Consider the following 19745-nt stretch of genomic DNA (forward strand, 5'->3'; position numbering starts at 1 on the left):
AATGTCAGGCTCAGCTGTCGGGCTCGGCCAGGACGGGGCGCTCGCGAGCTGAGGAAGCGGGTCCGTGGTTGGGACTGACCGACGGAGGGCGCTCGCGCTCCACCTTTGGAGCTCCACCGGCGGGGCGGGGTACGGGCCTTCTCGCGACGGCTTAACGGCCGCTCCAGGGTTTGGCGGAACACGGCGCGGGGTGGGACGTGCGGGTCGCGAGCCGCTGCTCTGTGAAGTGGCCGGTTCGTGAGGCGTTTCTTTGCCGTCACAGAGCCCGGGGCGTCTCTGCAGGCCCGCACGTCACTGTCGGGGCAGCGGCCAACGAAGCCCGCTCGGGGCTGCGGCTGAAAGCGACGAGGTGGTGGTGGTGGTGCCCGTGCCTGTGCCCATGAGTAAACCCAGGCCCTGAGGTGACAAGTCACGTCGTGGGGTGCTGCCAATGCACCCTTGGTGTGGGTTTGCCACTTATTTTGCTTGAAGACAAAATCCCTCCCTGGGGAGGGATTTGGAGCACAGGCAGGTTTTGACCTGGGGAAGCTGGAGCTGACAGTGGAAGACACTTCATCTGGGTCCTGCTGAAGACACAGCATTTTGGCAAGTCAGCTGTCTTGGAAAGCTCTTTGACGGAGCAATGTGGCACATACAGTGACACAGGTAACTGTGGGGAAGCTGCCAGTGGTCTGTGGTCATGTCAAAGAAGCACTCGTCAGGAATCCTTTACTTTTTCAGACTGGCAAATCTAGGTCACTCCCTGATCATTTTCACATAGCGGTGCTTCAGGCTACTTGAAAACCTTTTGGCCAGGTATATTTGGCAGGGCGGGTGAGTGGGGGTGGGGTGCGGAAAATCAGAGACAAAATGCTGTGAAGAAGAGTACTAAGTTTATGACATTCTTGGCATGTTCAGGAACATCAAGCACTTGAAATGAGCTGTTTTTCAGAGGAATCCCAGTCCAACCTTGTAGACCTAGGCCCTCATTATGGAGAATATGAAAATTTAGATGACACTTTGAGCCTGTGTACCTTTGAAATTCAGAAGTCAGGCGTCTGCTTTTTGGTTAGCATTGCTTATGGCAATTCTAGAATGCCTAAAGGCATGACTGTTTCTTGATTTGATTTGGGGAGTGTGTGAGGAGTGGTTTTTTCCCCTCCCCTCCCCCCCCACCTCATTGAGGAGAGGATGTTTGATTCTTCTTCCTACCACTAGTGGAGTCGAAGCCTAAAGCTTTAGGTCTTTGGCCAGTTTCCGTACTATTAAAGGCATGAGAGTGCTTAGGGTCTTTGATCAGGAACTTGCTTTATTTATGCCAAGCATGTGTTGGCAAAAGTGTGCAACATGGCTTGTGGAGAGAATTAACTTAGCGCTGCCCAGCTCCAGAATTTGCTCTCTGTACCTAGAAAACGTCTGGCTTAATCTTCCTAAAATATTTGGTTACGCATTGGTTACTTTTATTCTTACAAGAAAAGTGCAAAGGACTTTGAACAATGGCTTTCACAAGTGTTTGGGGGAACTGAAAGAATCTGAAACTGCTTCTTCTGATAAATCCATAACTATGCAAGGATATATGAAGCTCACTGCTGTAACAAGCGAGTAACTTCAATTGATTTTTTTTTTTTAACAACTTTTAAAAAATTTCTTTTTTTCCTCTGTACACAAACCATGATGGTATTTGCTAAAGTAATTTGCTAATTTGTTAATTGCTTGAGTAACACTTGCCTTTTTCCTAGAGGCATGATCTGTCTTGGAAGCAAGACAATGCCCCAGTCTCTGATACCGTCACTGATTTACTGCTTAACTTGAGGTAAGTTACTTCAATGTGGGCATGCACCTCTTGAGCCTTACCTGGTACTGTGAGTAGTAAAACTTGGCAGAATATTGACCTGTTAACTCCCATATAAAAAAACCAATTTTGCAAGGTTGCAACAAATGAAAGGTGAAGTTGGCTGAGGTTTTGTGATTACACCCCAAAGGAGTCTCTGGGCAACAAACGCATCAGCAAAGCACAAGTCCTAGGCAACTTGGTTATTGCCACCCCCAAACCCTTTGCAAAAAGAAAAAAAAAAGGGGGGGAGGGGAGAGGGAAGAGTGGTGTGCAAAAACCACCACCACCAAAACAACAACCAAAAAAACAAACCTGCTTTAACACTAAGCTGCCTTTTTGTGCAGGACACCGATTTTGAGTACTTTCTGGCTTGTTTGGTATGTGATAGTTAAAACCGCTCAAAAGAAAGGTTTATCAACAGTTTTTGAGCAAACCTTCCCCATTTTTCCCCTGTCCTCTCTGCTGCTGAATTCTGCCACCTCCTGGGTGGACCACAGAGCTGACAACATAGGGGAGCATCCTCCTGTGAATTCTGAAGCCTGGAGGAAGGGCTCTTCCCTGACTTTTCTCCAGCTCAGTACCCAGCTGTAGCTATCCAGGTAATAGTTTAGGCAGGTGTAGTAGGGAAGGGGATGCTGGCTGTACCACTCTCTCTTTTGGAAGACTCACTGGTGAGCTAAACAAAGTTGCTCCTGAGAAGGTGCTTAACAGCTTGTGTATAAAGTGTTCTTCACTTACCAGTCAACAAAGACTTTGGTAGAGATTTTCTTTGTGTGCCCTTTGGCTTAGGGCAAGGTCTCCACTCATGAGAAGGGGCTGAGGGCTTTTGAACACTGGGGAGAGTCAACAGAGGATATTCTATTGTGTTTCTTGAGCCTTAGTTAGTTTTGCATTGTCTTCTGTCTCTATTTCTATTCCTCTGTCACTTCTATAATTTGTCCCTAACTGTACCTGCTACAGGCTCTGTGCCTTCCTCAGGCTGTTTATATTGTACCTGCACATGAGAATTAGATAAAGGGTTCTTGGAGTGACAAAAAGTGCTGGTAGCTCAAAGCTACAGTGACAAAATTAATCACAGAATCACAGAATGTTAGGGATTGGAAGGGACCTCAAATGGTCATCTAGTCCAATACCCCTGCTGGAGCAGAAACACTTAGATGAGGCTACACAGGAAGGTGTCCAGGCAGGTTTTGAATGTCTCCAGAGTAGAAGACTCCACAACCCCCCTGGGCAGCCTGTTCCAGTGCTCCGTTACCCTCACTGTGAAGAAGTTTCTTCTCAAATTTTGAGTGGAACTGCTTGTGTTCCAGTTTGAACCAATTACCCCTTGTCCTACCATTGGTTGTCGCTGAGAAGAGCCTGGCTCCATCCTCGTGACACTCACCCTTTGTATATTTGTAAACATTAATAAGGTCACCCCTCAGTCTCCTCCAAACTAAAGAGACCCAGCTCCTCAGCCTTTCCTCATAACGGAGATGTTCCACTCCCTTAATCATCTTTGTTGCCCTGCGTTGGACTCTCTCCAGCAGTTCCCTGTCCTTCTTGAACTGAGGAGCCCAGAACTGGACACAATATTCCAGACGTGGTCTCACCAGGGCAGAGTAGAGGGGAAGGAGAAGCTCTCTCGACCTACTAACCACCTCCCTTCTAATACACCCCAGGATGCCATTGGTCTTCTTGGCCACAAGAGAGCAGCTGGAGTCAGACATGGGTAGTGCTGGCCAACTGTCAGGTAGATACCAAGGGAGGGAGGGAATGCTAGAACTTGACTTAATATAGTACTGAGACCTCGTATTTTCTTCCTCATTAGGAATTTTTCAAATTATATTTTGTGGTACTTTCCTCACCACCACTCTTGGTTTTATTTTTTTACTATCTCCTTATGCTTTCTAATTCTGGGTTTTCTTCTCTGTTCCCCACCTACTAATCTTATTAACTTGGTTCTTTTCAAAGACTAGGCACTAGCCAGTCCATGTTCTGACGGGTGATGCTTCATGAAAATGTAATGGACTGGTAATGAGCTGCAGTGTTGGAGTGCTCCCATTGCAGGCTCTCCAGATGCTTCATTATTTGCTTTACAGTGCTCACATGCCTGCAGGACTCAACTGAAAATGCTATGCCTTGTCAAGTTTACTTCCCCAGAGAAAGTGGTGACCTTTTCGTTGTTTCTTTACTGCAGTATTAGCTACTGTACCAAGAGTGACCTCCGAGACAGACTGCTAGTTCTTTTGTCTACTGCTAATACGTGTGTACGTGATGTTACATTGAGTAGATCTCAATTCCTGATTCAGGGGTGTTAGAGGAGAAACATGATGTTTGATTAGATGTTTTCCTGTTCAGAGAAAAGGAATGCCTGAACAAATGTATAGTCATACACTGCTTAGGAGAGAGATGTGATCTAGGAGATATTCTCCTACTGGGAGAAAAGGAACACCTGTTCACAGCCTGCTTGTAAATAGTAGAGGCCAAGTGAAGGAGAGTTTGAAGTAGTGAGAAAGAGTATAGTAAGTAGTTAGCCTGAGACAGGAAGAACTAGAGGAAGGGCAGTTGAAACTTTCAAGAAATGAGGCAGCAGGTTATAGAACTACTGGAAAAACACGAAAGATGCATGTCAGCAACTAGACTATTGATCTGTGCCCACCAACAAAGTAATTGGACCTGACCAATGCTTCCTTTCTGCCCCAGAGCTGGAGAGGCCATTGTACCATTGGACCGTTAAAAGTTAACCCCCAAGTGTAGACACACCTGAGGTGCAGCATCAGCATAACAATTTCCCTGCTTAAAAGCATGGGAGGGCAATAAGTTTTTATGCTGGAAACTGTAAACCTTCTTACAACAGAGAACTGAAAATAGAAGCTACTTGCTTCTTGGCCATGTTTCACTTGAAAATATATTGGTCATAAAAGTTTCAGATTTCAGCTGGGGTGGAGTGCTTTCACTGCCATGTTCCCATTTCTTAAGAATCTTCTTGTGTTAGAGATCTATTAGAAAGTTGTTACTCTGCCCATTAAGGGAGTTTAACTGTTTGTTTTATTTGTAAATAGGTAATCTAACAGGATAAATATGCTACGAGTAAGCAGAAAATGAAGTGTTACAGAGAATGGGGACTTTCAAAGAGTTCATGGAGACTAAAACAGTGAATTACTGAAGTTAGAAACAAGACTTGTTGGGAAACAGGACTGGCATCTGAGAATTGCCTATCTCATCATTGAACTGTTTTATTACAGCACACAAGCTGATCTTTGTCTGAGCATAGCACTGGGAATGTTACACTTTTTAGATGAGCAGAGCCTAGAGTAAAAGTTGGTTATGCAGCTTCAGTTCATTGAATCTAGAAGACTGTTTCCTCATATATGTGTGTATTACTAACACACAATTATAGTAATAGGTATAGGGTAAAGCTGAGCATGCTTATGGAGATCCAGCAAACTGCAGAGCTTGCATTGCCTGAGTAATTTGATGTCTGACACTTAATTCCTGATTACTCTCTAATGGATGTATTACTTAATGGACTGTTTAATTTGATAGACATTATGGTGTGTCTCATTATATACAATATGTCGTGTGGTAGTGTTACTTCATACTTAGAGTAAGCTAGTAGCTTGTCTCTAATATAAAAGCCTTTTTCAAAAAGAATTACAGTTTTGCAGGTATCTTCATAATACTGGTAAGTGCTTTAAAGTTTCAGAGGATGTTATAAACCCTTGTCCCTAGCTCATTCCTGCTCCAGTGTGCAATATAAGCTATAAACTAAGTCTTAAAAAATGTTTCTTATTCCATTTTGTCAAAGGTAATGCTGCAAAGCAAATAGGGTTGATGAAGGACTTTGCCTAAGACCACAGGTCTGTAAAAACTGGAAGCAGACATCAGCAGTTTGCTTATCTTAATGTCTGCAGTTGTGCTTAAGCTGCTTGAATTGGATGTTATATGAGATGATATTTTAAATGCAGATCCTTTTATTCTATAGGCCTTTGGTAGCCTAAAGTCAACTTTGTTGAATGTCTTCATATAATTAAAGTTCCATAAGAGATGGAAGCCCTATATAGTAAAGAATTTCTGGATGTCAAAATAAGACTAATTACATGACGGAAAAGTCTCTGCCTCAAGGTTGCTGTGGAAAAGGCCAGTTATATACAGGAAATGTTCATTTTCTTAAATTAAGTTTTTCTCTGTCAAAATGGTATTTGAAGCAAAATGTTGTGTGAAACTAAAGATGGAAGTGAGTAGGACACTAAACAGTGAAATACTCCATCACTCTGTTTTCTGGAGTGGAAGGTTGATTGAGTGTATTTTTGTGAACGAAAAAGATAAATGCTAAGAGAATATGATTGCTGGTGTCTGATGCTAAGGATGAGATTGAGTGTGCCTTAGCACTGTGTTGCTCTAAGACCATCTGTACCCATAACTTGTCTTCAGAGGTTTGTTAGAAAAAATGTATTCAACCTCTGACTTGGGATGCTCACTTAGCATTTCCCCTTCATGAATCAAATTCCTATAGAAGTACAAGGGATGTGTGGGTTGTAACACAGGAGAGAAAGCTATTCTTCAAAGGCGAAGAACCCCCAGAGTTTCAAGTGGCAACTACAGAAAGCTAAGTTTGAGTTATTTAGCCATATCTCCCTCATCAAATGGTTACATCAGTGAATATGATCTGTAAAAGTAGGTTTATCTTGTCCACTTTTAGGGCTGATGATAATATGTAGAATACTTAGAGGGAAGATAAAGGGAAGGTGAGTAGGATAAATATGTATCAAGAGGAGTTAAGAAGTGGGGAGTATGTTATCTTAAAAGATGGGGAAAACCATGGAGGTAAAATTAATCCTTAAAGTCCCTATGCTTTCTTTTTCTGGATAAAGCTAAACTTATTTTGAATTATTCCAGGTCAGATTGTCGGGTCAGATTGTGGCTGAAATTATTGCTGAAGGGTTTTGTCATGGATTTTGTTACAGATCAGCTCCCTTCTGTTTTGAAAAGATGCCACGTGTCTTGTGCATTGTTTGTACAGTCTTAAGGCAAGTAAAATGCTTTAGGGAATGAAAGGGAAAGAAGTCATCAGCTAAGCTCTATAATAATCTTTATCAGACCTGTCTGCCATTAGAATGCATGTTTTGCCTTGCTATTTCTTTTGTTGTATTTTTCTGTATAAGGATATTGGCACATAACATGACCACAAATTAAATACTTAATTTTTTATGTTCTCTATTTTAATTCTTTTATGGAGAAGAACAAGTAGATAACTTGTCTTTCCCTTGTAACAACTCCTGTCATGTTTGTGATTTAAATAATGCAGAGCCTGGTGCTGAATTAGCTCTTCAGAGCTGTTGTCTTCAAAGAAATATTAATATTTGCTGGTCTGGCTTAGCTGAGTCAGTCCCCTTATAACATGTGGATTTTGAACGTTAGTCCCAGCAATTACTGTTGTATTAGGAACAAATGCAGAAGATACAAATTCAACACCAGTGAAAGTAGACTATAGAACTCATCAAGGCTGCTTTGTCAGATTTCCCCATCAGTAGCAAAACTGTTTTGTTACTTAGGAGATTTCTTGACTGTATGAAAGGGAGTACAACATGACTGGTAAACAGGGGAAGTGGTAAGAGGTTCGTGTTGCTCTTAACCTGTAGAGGTGAGATGTAAGCAAAAAGTGAAGTGTTAAGCAAAATGAATGTAATGAAAAAACATAACGTTACAAATGATGAGATTCAAAACTGAAGCATGTTTACTGTTTTCTTCCATGTAGTTTTTTAATACTAACAATTTAATAGCAGGCAGGAGGACCAGGCAGAATGTGATACTGTAAGAAGCTGACCAGACCTATGGCACTGAGATCAGCAGATGAATTTGACTTGTGAATCTGGACATGTATGAATCTAAAAGGAGCCTACAGCTTGCACTACTTGATGATTTCTTGACTTGTGAAAACAATTTATTCTTCAGGCCTGTTACTCACTTTATGGCCTCTCCTGCTAGGGAGAACGTATTCCTCTAGTTTGTCACAGACACTGCTTGGGCAGAAGTGATGCTCTTTCCTAGCAAAGGACATAATTTTAATACAGATGAGAAAAAAATCAATTTTTAAACTTCTTTGCTTGAAATCAGGCATTGCACATACAAAGAAAGGAGACCACTTTCAGAGGAATGTGCTCAGCTCAGGTATGCCTCCTGAGATAGCTTACATGGGTATTTGAGCAGTTTTTAAGTGTTTCTCCCTAAATATGTTTATCTGGCAGTATCTTCAGTTAAGGAAAATGGTTCCTGAAAATCATAAGCTTTCCAACAAAAGTTGTAATTTTTGTCATGAGCTGAATCTTTCTTAATTTGTAGCTTTTGAGAAGGTATTTTTCTGTGAAGATATTTACCACAAGATGTGTTATTTTGCGTCTCCTGATGAATGCATCAAAAGCAGCTGCCTCTTATTGCCATCCTGTTTCCTGGAGAGGACTTTTTGTGCAGCCTTTAAAGAAAAATAAAACATGGGAGGAGCATGTTCGGTGCTCTTGGAGGAGCTTATGCTTCGACCCTGTGTGATGTCTATGGGTGAAAATTCTGTGGGATGGAGAAGAGAGTTTTCAGCTGCAATGCTCAAGTGTGCCACCTTATTTATCTGGAGTGGTTGAAACAGAGAAAGCCTGTGGGGAGCTGAAGTATGAAAATGTTTTGAAGCAGACGGAGTGAAGTAATTGGAAGGTCTATCCATCGGTGTCCTAATCCTGAAAGGAAGTTGGCACACTGAAAGCAAACCAGCCTTTCTTCTTTTTATCCAGTGGGTAGTGTAACTATTGATTTCTTGTCAAACTGTCACAGTGGCTGTGATAGTAGCAAATGAGCTTTCCCTCACTAGCATCAGAGCTTAGATCTTAAGAACCCATCAGATAGTTAGTTACTTGAGGCAATCATTACTGTTCTGCTTTGGTTTAAAAGAAGCATAATAGCTGGTGATTATCATAATGATTCATTCAATCTCCGAACTTGTCCCTTGTGTTCACTTGATCAGCATGTATTATGCATTTAACACAGTCTCTTAATAATGAGCATATGCAGGGAGCATATATAGGACTAATCCTCTGGATGTACTGGTCACAGAGGGATAAGTAATGAAGTAGGAAGGATGATCTGTTAAAGGGGCAGGTGAAGGTGTTCCAATGTGGTAGAAGTGAGGTGAATCAAACAAGAAGGTCTTTAAACTAGCAGTTCACATTGCTAAGAAACAGCTACGATAATCCATTTCGTTTTTATTGTCCTTCGTATTTCAATTTTAGGGGCTATGGACAATTTGTTTTAAATGGAATACTAACTATATTGAAGTAAAACCTTTCTAGGTGGAGATCTCAAATCACAGTTGTTCGTCATCCTACTTCATTTTACCTGAGGGTGAAAGCTTCATGGGGGGAAAAGCCTCCATGGATTTTTTGCCAGAACCTTAAGTCTAAAAATTATAATATGAATTTAAATGCTTTATGCAGTTGTTGTGGAATACTTATCCTGTTTTTCTACCCATTAAGCAGAAGCAGAAACTTTATAGCTACGTGGTAGTAAAATCTTGCTGTGCAGTTAGGTGATGAACTGTGGCCCATGAAGAGGAGATTGCTCACAAATCACAACATGTTAACTCCCAGGAGGAATGTCTAGAAGTTAAAATTATTCATACAAAGCGTGTTGGTGGTTTTATGTAATTACTATCCTGCACTAGAAATATGGCTTAGAAAAAAAATTATAAAATGTACTTACATACTATTCTTGCCAGCTGGTTCATGTAGTGAAACTTTTTAAGCTGGTAGGAGCATTTGTCTGTTAATAGGACAGCCAAACCTGTTTGTATACACTTCTAGGTGGTGGTTGCAGCAGCAGCAGCCTTCTAGGACTTAGAAACATATTATGTTAAGTACTGTGTTGTGCCAGTTTATTTTACTGTAGTAAATTGGCAAAACAGAGGTGAAAAAAAAATAGCTGACAGGCTGAAATGAAATAGAGTTTTTGCAGGGTCGCATAAAATGAAGGAGGTTTTTTTAGTTATGTGCTTGGTACATAAAAATTTGTGATACATCCTGAATGCACTGTTTAGAAGTTCTCTCAGATAATTCTTCATCTATTCACTAACCCCATTGTCTATGCCCAAGATGGGCAGACTTCCTCAGTTTGAGGGGAAAATTATTTTCAAGCCTGGGATGGCCATGGGAGTTAGAAAAAAGCAGTTTAGTGTGATGTCCTGGTTTTGTTAAAAAACAAGTTTCTCTTTTAGTGAATTTTTGCCTGTCAGCTAAAGCCTTCATATTAGCTGCATTTTCCTGGAGAACCCGACACATGTTTTGGTTAAACGTAGCAATGGAATGCAAACTTATTGATAAGCACGGATGGACATCTCACGAGAGGGGCAACGAGAAAACTGATGACCGAGAGACTGACCAATGGTGTATAACATTCCATTCACGTGAATACTTCATATAAAAGTGGGAGATCACGAGGATCTCGCCCTTTTTCCCTTTTTTCCTCATGGCTGACATTAGGAGAGGACCTTTGCTGGTCGTCCCTGCGAACTGAGGCCTAGTGAGAGACTGAATCCAGCTCCGGTTGGCTACAGAGTCTAATCCAGGACTTTGGGTGCTGGCTCTGCAGTTGCTGAGACTTACAAGATTGGTTTTGTATATTTTGTATTATTTTCTCTATTCTTATTAGTAGCATTAGTAAAACATCTTTAACTTTTCCAACTCTCTTCTCTCTGTCCTTCTTTCCCTCCCGATCGCCTGTCCTGAGTGGGAAGGGGGGAGAGGGAGGGGCAAAAGGGGGAAGTAGGGGGGAGAGGAGGTTAACAATACATCTGCCAGGGTTTGATTGTCACCCCGCAATCTTAACCCTCGACATGTGACAATGAGGAAGAAGGCAGGAAGAGTGTGAGGGAGAAGTGAGAACTTCTGTGATGCCCAGGACTTAATGTTTTTCATTTTTGGAGTAAGAGTTTAAGGTGTAGTTCGTATATGTTTGTAGATTATTTTGCATTATATTTGCTATACAATATCCCCTTGGGGAGGGAGTAAGGAGGAACATGCATGGACTTTTATTCCTGCTGTGGAGCACCTATCACGTCCTTTTTCACATGGGTTATTTATATAGCAGGGACAGCAGTGTGATCAGGTTTGCTTGAGATGCTAGCCAGAAAGTATAGATTTGTGTGGACTCCTAAGGTATTTAAGAGGTTTGCCTTCCATGGCACGCACTTGTTGTGCTGCTTATGCCCATATCCAGTTAAGTCATGATTTCTTTTTTGTTGATTAACCTTGCAGTATAGGAGTTCATCTTAGTTGCTGTTTATAGTCCTAGTTATTTCAGGGAGACAGAAGAAATTGAGATGTCCCTTTTCTTTGGTTCATGGCTCAAATTAAAAAAAAAAAGCTGTTGCTTTAATCCCTAGGTTAGTCTCTGGACCCTGTACTCAGTGTGGAACAGGCAGTTAAATTGCATTGTAGGGCTCTGGCAAGCCCTCTGTTGCTTACTGGTTATCTGTTGTACTCCTCCCTTTCTGGATCCGCACAGTGAGTACCAGCAGCAGTGAAGGGCTGGTGTTGGGTGCCTGTCTCACCTATGGTATTACCACAACATGATCTTCAAAATGCTCTTCTGAACCTCTGCAGGACTCAAGTTGCACCCAGGTAATAGCTGCTTTGAAATTCTTCCTATTATTTTGTTTTCTGCTTTCCCAGGCCTGCTGAAGCCTGGTCTCCACTTAGATAAACCCTCATGACTGTCCCAGCTTCTCCTCTGAATCTTGTGCTCTTCTATGCCACACAAATATAGTTACTTCAGTAAAACTGTTTTCAGTTGCTCTCCACATCTCCTCGCTGTTTTCCCTCTTGTCACACTCAAATGCCTGTACTTCTCTGTTGTTCCTCTGCTTGCAGCATCAGCTTTTCTTGTTCAGCTGCTGTTTACCACCTTCAGCTATGGAATTCCACTAGCCTCCAGCCAAGTGCTTGGCTGCCTGTTTTATTTTTCTTGGGTTTGAGTCAATTATAGAAAAGATGTCTAAAGATGTGAAATAAGCAGGAAGGTGTGGAACAGATGAATTGTGTAAGTTGCATAGAAAATCTGGCAGCTGAGCCTGTAGCTGGTGGTGTTACCAGTGTGCTGGGGCTCTGCTGCAGCCATTTTGTATGGCTGTTGGGAAATACTATGGAATGGGGTTTAGAGCAATGAAGACTTGGTTGTGTTTTGCCTCAAGACTGCATTTCATAGTACCTTTTCCTTTCCCGCACCTTCCTGGCAGGAATGCATTGTGACAAAGCTGCAGTTTCCTCTTTGTGATGCTGCTTGCGGGAATGCACTGGGTTGCTTTTTAATTTGTGTTCTGATGAAAGGTGCCAGATGGGTAGTTCTGGAAGGAGAAGTTGCTTTTTAAGTAGGGGAAATTCTCTGTCTATCCCAAAGGCATCCCAGGCAGAGGTTTGAGATATACACCCAAGCTGTTCTCCATGTGTCCTCATTTTCCTGCTTTTCCTTCATCTTCAGTCGCTTGGGTCTTGTACACAAAACTGTCACTCATGAGGTTCTGGTTTATGTGTGTGTAAATTTTTCTTAATACCTGTTCCCATTTTCCACAGTAGTAGTTGTCCCTCTGTCTACATCTTGATGCTGGAGTTTCATGTTGTATTTCATTTATTATTAATGGCATGTGGCCTTTTTGACTACTCTGCTTTGGAGATTTCCTCCAGCATTGTGGTGTGCTGGACACTTGAGACCAGAGGTGGATCTATATGTCTGATGGTGTGACCTGTCTCCTCATGACAGGTGGATTCTCAGCTCTGAGTCTGGCTGGAGAGAGGCAGGTGCCACCTGCTACTACTGCTGAAGTGGGACTTCATGGTGATGTGGAAGATTTCTGACATGTACTGGATTGCCTGCATTTAATGCTAGTATCCTTGTGAATACTTGTCTTGTAGAATCTGGCCTAGGATTACCCAGCTCATGCTGTACTGCATGCTAGAGGGACAGCAGATGGTAATGCTTTCTGTGCCCTTCTAATCTGTGAGTTTGGACCAGTGACCTGGAAGGGATGAGCTCTTCGATGCTTTGCCTGGTGTCTGTGGTCTCTCAGTCCACCCATGATTGCACCTCTATTGCTGTGGAGAAAGTCTCATTGTAAATTTTAATTGGAAGAGATTACATGGATTTGACAGTGGGTGATACCTGATACAGTGTTAGTGGCCTGAAAGGGAGAGGGTTTAGACTGCTTTGGAAATAGCAGGCTTTGGGGTCATCCCATCTGTGTCTGCATAGCTCTAACCTTCCCGATTGCAGCTTAGTTTCTAGTATATACACAAACCTTCAAAAGCATCTCTGATTAAAACATTAAACATGCTGGGGACCTCTCCAAGCTAAATCTGTTTCATGGCAACGTTAATTGCAGGCCTTCTTCCTGCTTTCTTCCTTCCAGTTTATCCCTCAACTTTCCTCTGGGACTTAAAGCAGAGCTGGTAAGCTTTGGAGAGGCTGGGACTGTGGCAGGTTGTCCTTACAGCACAACCTGCTCTTGGTGTGACACTAGGGGTACCTGTTGCTTCCACATGACTGCCAAGGTCATGTTACTACTTTGGTTCATTTGCACTGTATTGAAATGGAGAAATAAACTTAACAGCAGAGTCAATTATACTGTTAAGCAGCATTCTTTATTTTATCAGTGCTGGGGAACACTGGGGATCATCCTCCATATGTGTTCCAAAGACTAGATGCTCTTGCATTGCTTCTATTCACATAATTATTACATATGCATTACATTTTTTGAACATTTTGACACACAATACATCTATACTAAGAAATAATGGATGATGTTAGTTATAATTGTTTAGCAGTTTATTACTTACAATACATCTATTAATTATTAGTTAAATATAAACTAAGCACTCTGCTTCTAATGTATCACTTAATCTTCTGTCTCCCTCTTGTCCCTGATCTAAACCTTGAAAAATACCCCTTGTTTTGCAGGTGGTCAGAAAACATTTGTCTCATGTCAATTGGTTAATGATGGGTATGTCTTTTATAACTTAATTGCAGTATACATTAATTTAGCGGCTTCTCTTCAGTATCAGCCTTTGGCTACTTATTGGCTTCGTGCTTCAGAACGTAGGAGACACAGAGGAAGGGAAGGAACAAGAAATACTGCTAAGTCTGTTATTATAACTGTGTAAAGAATAACTAGAAATACAGGAAATAAAACAAGTCTTCTGATGCAGTTAAGCCTCTAGTCGGTTGCCACATCTGCAATAGTGCTAAGTCATGTGATTAGGTGTTTAGAAACATTCACTTTAAAGTTCCTGGAGCAGAAAAGGAAGGGATTTTACTAGAATTGTATCGATTCCTGGAACTTGGACATCTACATTCTTTTTATCACTAGCTGCATAGGATTTAGAGTAATGTGTTGTAAGAATGCAAAGCAACATTGCCTGGAAGCCTCTTCTTTGACCATGCAACAGTTTAATTCAGCTTGCTGCAATTATGTAGGCAGTTTTGGCAATTAAAGCATGGTACCTCAGTCTTTGTTATCCCTAGGTGGTGCAGGCTAGGTTGTGCCAAAGAACAGGCAGGAGTCCAGGCTTTGGAATAGGCTTCCACTTACCAATGTAGCTGAGTTGGTACAATTGAGTTGCAAAAACAAGTACCCTTACAGATTTGAATCTACATATTGGTAGGTTTCTTCCTTCTTCCACTGGACCCTTTGAATGATTGGGTGGAGGAAGTGAAAAATGGAGGGAGTGCACCTTGGATGGCAGGAAAAATAAATCCAAGGCAGATGCTCAATCTGTATAAATGGATGGATCATGGTCTGCCTCATGATTTGGCCCTGTGTTACTGTGGTTTTGAACTCAACTCAGGTTAAGCACAAAGACGAGTGTGCAAACCATTCACACTAAAAAAGATAAATAGTGTGGTAAGTAACAAACATGCTTATGATAAGAATATTCAGATGGTGCTGTTGTACAAAATATTACTGACAGGTCTTCTTAGCATGTCAGTGTTGCTCAGTATAAAGAGCAGCTTGTACTGTTATTAATTTTGTGATACAGGAGCTACTGTGCAAGCCCTGGTAAACGGCAGCAGAATTTCTGACTTTGCAGTGAAGTCAGTTCCAACGCAAAGAAGCAGACTTAGGTTAGGCCTGAAAGTTACATATATTGGAAAAGTATGTGCTATTTGTCGCAGCATGTGTTTTATTACTATTGATAGTAGCAGTGAAAAAGTTATTAAACTGATCTCCTTCTGGAGGTCAATAGGCCTGTAAGATCCTCCTGTGTTTCGCTTTTTGGCAAGGTGGCAACACTGACTGCTAAGAAAACTGGATTAAATTAAAAAGTTATTCTAATGTAAAAGATGGTTTCCAATAAGCTTTTAAAAGTGAATGCACATGAATCTTAGAAAAGGGTGTATTTCATTAGGAACAATCAGCCAGCTCAAATCAGCCTGGTGCAGATAACTTGTTTTCATTGAGTATACTATGTAAGTAAAAATTAAGTGTGGATTCTCTCCATAGTAAGCCCGGTTCCTCTGCATTATGAGCACATGAAACTCGTGAGTATCGTGATGTAGCTAGGATTTTGAAACAAAGATTGAGCAACAGAAACGGGAAGAGAATTTTGATGTCTTGTAAATTTCTTCAGCTCTGATTTGGATTCTCTGTAAATTTTTGTTAACCCGTGTACTTAGAAGAGGTAGTGATCCTTGAGGGGAGAACACCTTTGTCATTAAATCTATCTGGCACTCAAACTGATCACTTGTAGTGTGCTTCTCTTGAGTGGATATAATAACAAAACAAACAAGACCAGATTTGTCATTCCCACTGTGTTATGATTAAAAGCAAGGAAGAGCACAGTGCAAAATGCATTTGAGAGCTCATCAGTTTGTAGAAATAAATAAGGGCAAAATTATCACTTCTAAAAAGAATTAGCACATTATGTTTGTGGGTTTCATAAAAACAAATAAAGTTTGACTCTCCAGAGGAGAGTGAAATCCTGTCGGGACATGTGATGTAAACCTTTGTTCAATGGACTTGAAGAGCGCTTTTGTTTCGGCAAGTCCACTTAACCTTTAAATTAGGTGCTAATGACACTGAGAAATTAAGACTAGAAGGGCAATCAGTTTGATAAACTTCTTAGCAAGTCAAATGCTATCTTTTCAACCCATCCTAACCACTAGACTCCCAGTTAACCACATATTTGCAGGTACCTGGTCACAAACACAGTCAAGGAGGCCGGGAAAAAATCTTGCAGAGCACCAGAATAGCTTCTCACGTGGCCTGCATGATAAACGTAGTGGTGTCTTGCTTAGAAAGCCGGTCCAAGACTTGAATTAGTGAATCAATTTTTGTCAGAAATTGTGGCTGTTCCAGTTGAAAGGATTCATTTTGTTTGACCTTACTTGAATCTTGTCTGTGACTTAGCTTTCAGAGAAATGCTGTTTGATTTAATAAATGCAGGAACCGAAATACTTCTGAACCGGGGTTTGCCATTTTACCTGGACCGTCGCTAAACTGTCTTTGGTTCTCTGCTTCTGGTGTCACACCCGCAGGACCCACGAGGTGGCAGCGTCCCACGCCGGGATCTTTGCAGGAAGGACCGCAGGACTGTTTCTGCTTCCAACCACGACAGAAATGCAGGTGGCTTGGATTGTGTTTACAGGAGGGAATCACGGATGCGCTGTGGTAAAGGACTCAGCTAGATAGTGACTCCAGCGAGCTTTTGAGGACCTGCCTCATGATGCTACTTGGGAGAGGGGGTCAAAGTTGCTCTGTGTAGAGTTACCTGTGTGGCAGTGTAGGGTGTTGGCTTCATGCTGGTGGCAAATGTTCTGGAATTCGTGTCATGGTCTGGTATATCCCTTTCCTTCCATATTGTTCTTGTTGGGTTAGAAAGAAGTTTTTTATAGACTTAAGATACCTTCTCAATGGATTTGTTCTGTTGCGGTTCATTTTGTCTCCTTTGGAAAGATCCTGTTTTTGCAGCTTGCCACTCATGCTCAGTGTAAGTGTAAGAATTTAGATAATTACTAGGATGAGAATATTTTGCTTACCAACAGGATAAGTAACATTTGTCTTTTAGACAGCACAACTCAGTTGCATATCCAGGAAGATGAGATAAAACTGAGCAGATGTGCTTCTTGTATTAAATAATTGATTCTTGCTGTGTGCGACTAAATGGCAAATAAGTGGCGATGTGCACATAATTATTCCTTGAATGAAAATGAAGTGTTGAGACATATTCATCCATGTTTCTCTTGCTGACCCAGAGCCTTCATGCATGCCACGAGGTTTGTCTTAGTGAAGCTTTTTGGCTCCCTAAGATGTTTTAAAATAAGTATGTGTTTGGGTTTTTTTTTTTTTTTTTTTTTAATATTTGTTTAAATAACATACCTGGAGGTGAGATGATGGTGGTGGGAAATAAACTGACGTGCTAAGTAGCTGGGAAACTCTGCCTCAAAATTCTCTCTTCAGCCTTAGAAAAGGGTTTTTGACACAAGGTGCACTCTGCTAATACTTGACACAATCCTTCACTACTGTTCTGAGCTCTCTGTTCTTCTAATAAACTTCTAAGTCCTGAAGCTGTATTTCAGTAAACATGTCTATCTTGAAGAAGTTTACTGTGGCTTATAGTCAAGGATGGGTCTCTAAATGCTATTTTTTCTGTAATGTGAACCTTTCAAGGATAAAGTTTCTCCCTGAAAGCTGTCATTTTATTAATAGCTGATTGTGGAGGACCTTTTCTAGAACAAGAAATGGCATGCATTAAGGATTTGCACCTATAAACACCTAGCTGCTTGGTAGTTTATGTACACTGCATAACAGTCTGGGAAAACAGAGAAGCAACCTAATCTTAGAGCTTCATCAACTACTTTGCTTTTTCAGCTGTCTTAAGTTTTATGGGAAATAGTAAAAAGCAGTACTGATGCTGTGACCTGGTAGAGTACTTTGGACAGATAAAACAGCATGTTTGCAGTCAGCCTGATTTTAGCTTGAAACTGCTGCAACTGGTTTCAGCTTGTGACTTGGTTAGTGGCCAGTTTATTTAGGCAATGGTACCCATAAGGGCACTAGAAACTAAGAAGTGCCTGCCAAGTTTCCTTTGGGAAGATGGCAATTTCAATATGTATGTTTATATTATGTTTACTGGAAACAGGTCTGACATTTGGTGTGCTGACAGGCCAAGGCTTGTCTAAATAATGTTCCTTTCCAAGATTTTGCTTTCCTAATGTTTCCCTGACATTCATGTCAGTTTTTGGAGAGGAAAACAGAACCAAGGACTTCACTGACAATGAGTAAAACTTGATAGTCTTCATGTAATTTTCTTAGAATGCTTCCTTATTCTCTGGTTTTTTTTGAACCCTGTTCATGATTCCATGTCGTAACTATTAAATTCTGTGGTAGACATAATTGGCTTCAGCTAATAGAAATATAGGTGGTCACAGTGAAATGAAAGTACCTTTCTGGGCAGTAAGTGCCTTGGAATTGACTGAAGGAAAAAAAAAAGGCTCCTGGCTATGCCTGACCCTACTAGCTAATTCAGGGGTGCATAGCCCTCTCAAAAGATCTCTTTTGGTGAGGGACTTCGTTCTTCAGTTCAAGATTTTTTTTTTACTCTCTTTCAACTTTTCCCATTAATAAGATGTCAAATTGCTATTCCAGTTCATCTCTTGAGGCAAACTGATGTCCTATGCAGTGTACCATGTAAGGGGGGAACTTCAAAGATATGGATAACATCTAAGTGTTAACTTTCACTGCCCTTTAAAAAGGGCTGAGCTTTGGATTGCATTTGAATAAGTTCTCTTTAGCATTTAAAACAATGGATGATTTTTTTCAGAGGACTTGGCAGACAATATCACTTTTATTGTTAACATGTGTTGATCTGAATGTGTATTTGCAAACAGAATGGGACAAGCATGCCTGGTAGGCTTAAATTCTGGAGTATTTTTTACCAAAGGAGAAACTGTGGGCTCTGACTTGAAGTTTCAAGAAAATGTGCTGGGGGCTGTGGAAAGTGATACTGTCCCTGGTTCTCTGCTCTTGCCAGAGGTTACTGTTTCTGTAGCAACCCCAGCAGCAAAACTTGACATGTGGCAAGTTCTTGCTTCAGGGAACTGCTTTATGTATTTAGTTTCTCCCTCTCATTGCCCCCTCTTATATACACCATGATCTGTGCTAGGATAAAGACCTTGAGCTACAGAATATCATCTCTCTCTCACTACTGCCACTGACTGTTTTATGTTTGGGTTGGACAGGTGACAATAACTTGGAATAAATCTTAAGCACCTCAGTTAAATCCTTAAGGGTTCTCAATTTAGAGCTCAAAGGCATAGAAAGTGCTAATATACCCTTTGTTGCCCAGCAGACCTAAGGATGTAGTAGGAGAATACAGGATCCAGCTCAGATTTTCCAAGGTCCAGCCTCCTGAATTGTTCTTTGTCTTGTCCTGTACCCCACAAGGAGTAAATCCTGCATGGAAACATACAGACCAAATATGTAGTCATTGAAAATGCAGGACATCTTATACTACTGGGTAAAGATGGAACACCATTAACGTTGGCCATGCATGGCTGGTCAGAAAAGTCATCTATCCCTTAAGCATTAATACTCTATAAGCCAGTTAATCACCTGTGATGAGCTGTTAGGTGCTTTAGTGCCTACCTCTCATGAGAAACAAACTTCAAACTTCCAGCATGGAAAGGGCTAGCTGTTCAAATGACTGGGATGCTGTGGAGCCATTATTTCTGTCAATTTTCTGTGTTAATGAATGCTTGGAAATTAATTTACTCTGAGTAATTGATTGCTATTTGATCAGAGCTATTGACAGATGGGCAGCCTGGGCTAATTACTACCTTGAGACAGAAACTCAGAAGAATCTAGGAAGAAGAATCTGAAGGTTAAGTCACCACTGTGATCAACGAGTGAGTTCTTGGA

At 41.3% G+C, this 19745-nt stretch overlaps 1 protein-coding gene across 2 annotated transcripts in view; it reads left to right on the forward strand.

The window, feature by feature from the left end:
- The first annotated feature begins 211 nt into the window (after positions 1 to 211).
- RASGEF1B (RasGEF domain family member 1B) overlaps positions 212 to 19745 on the forward strand; it is a 141686-nt gene continuing 122152 nt past the window's right edge. For both annotated transcript variants that reach the window (XM_065837788.2, XM_071807937.1), the window contains exons 1-2: positions 212 to 645; positions 1719 to 1792. The gene's annotated coding sequence lies outside the window, so the exon portion shown is untranslated. The remainder of the gene's footprint in view (positions 646 to 1718; positions 1793 to 19745) is intronic.

Source organism: Patagioenas fasciata, chromosome 4 (assembly GCF_037038585.1).
Source record: "Patagioenas fasciata isolate bPatFas1 chromosome 4, bPatFas1.hap1, whole genome shotgun sequence".
NCBI classification, from domain to species: Eukaryota; Metazoa; Chordata; class Aves; order Columbiformes; family Columbidae; genus Patagioenas; species Patagioenas fasciata.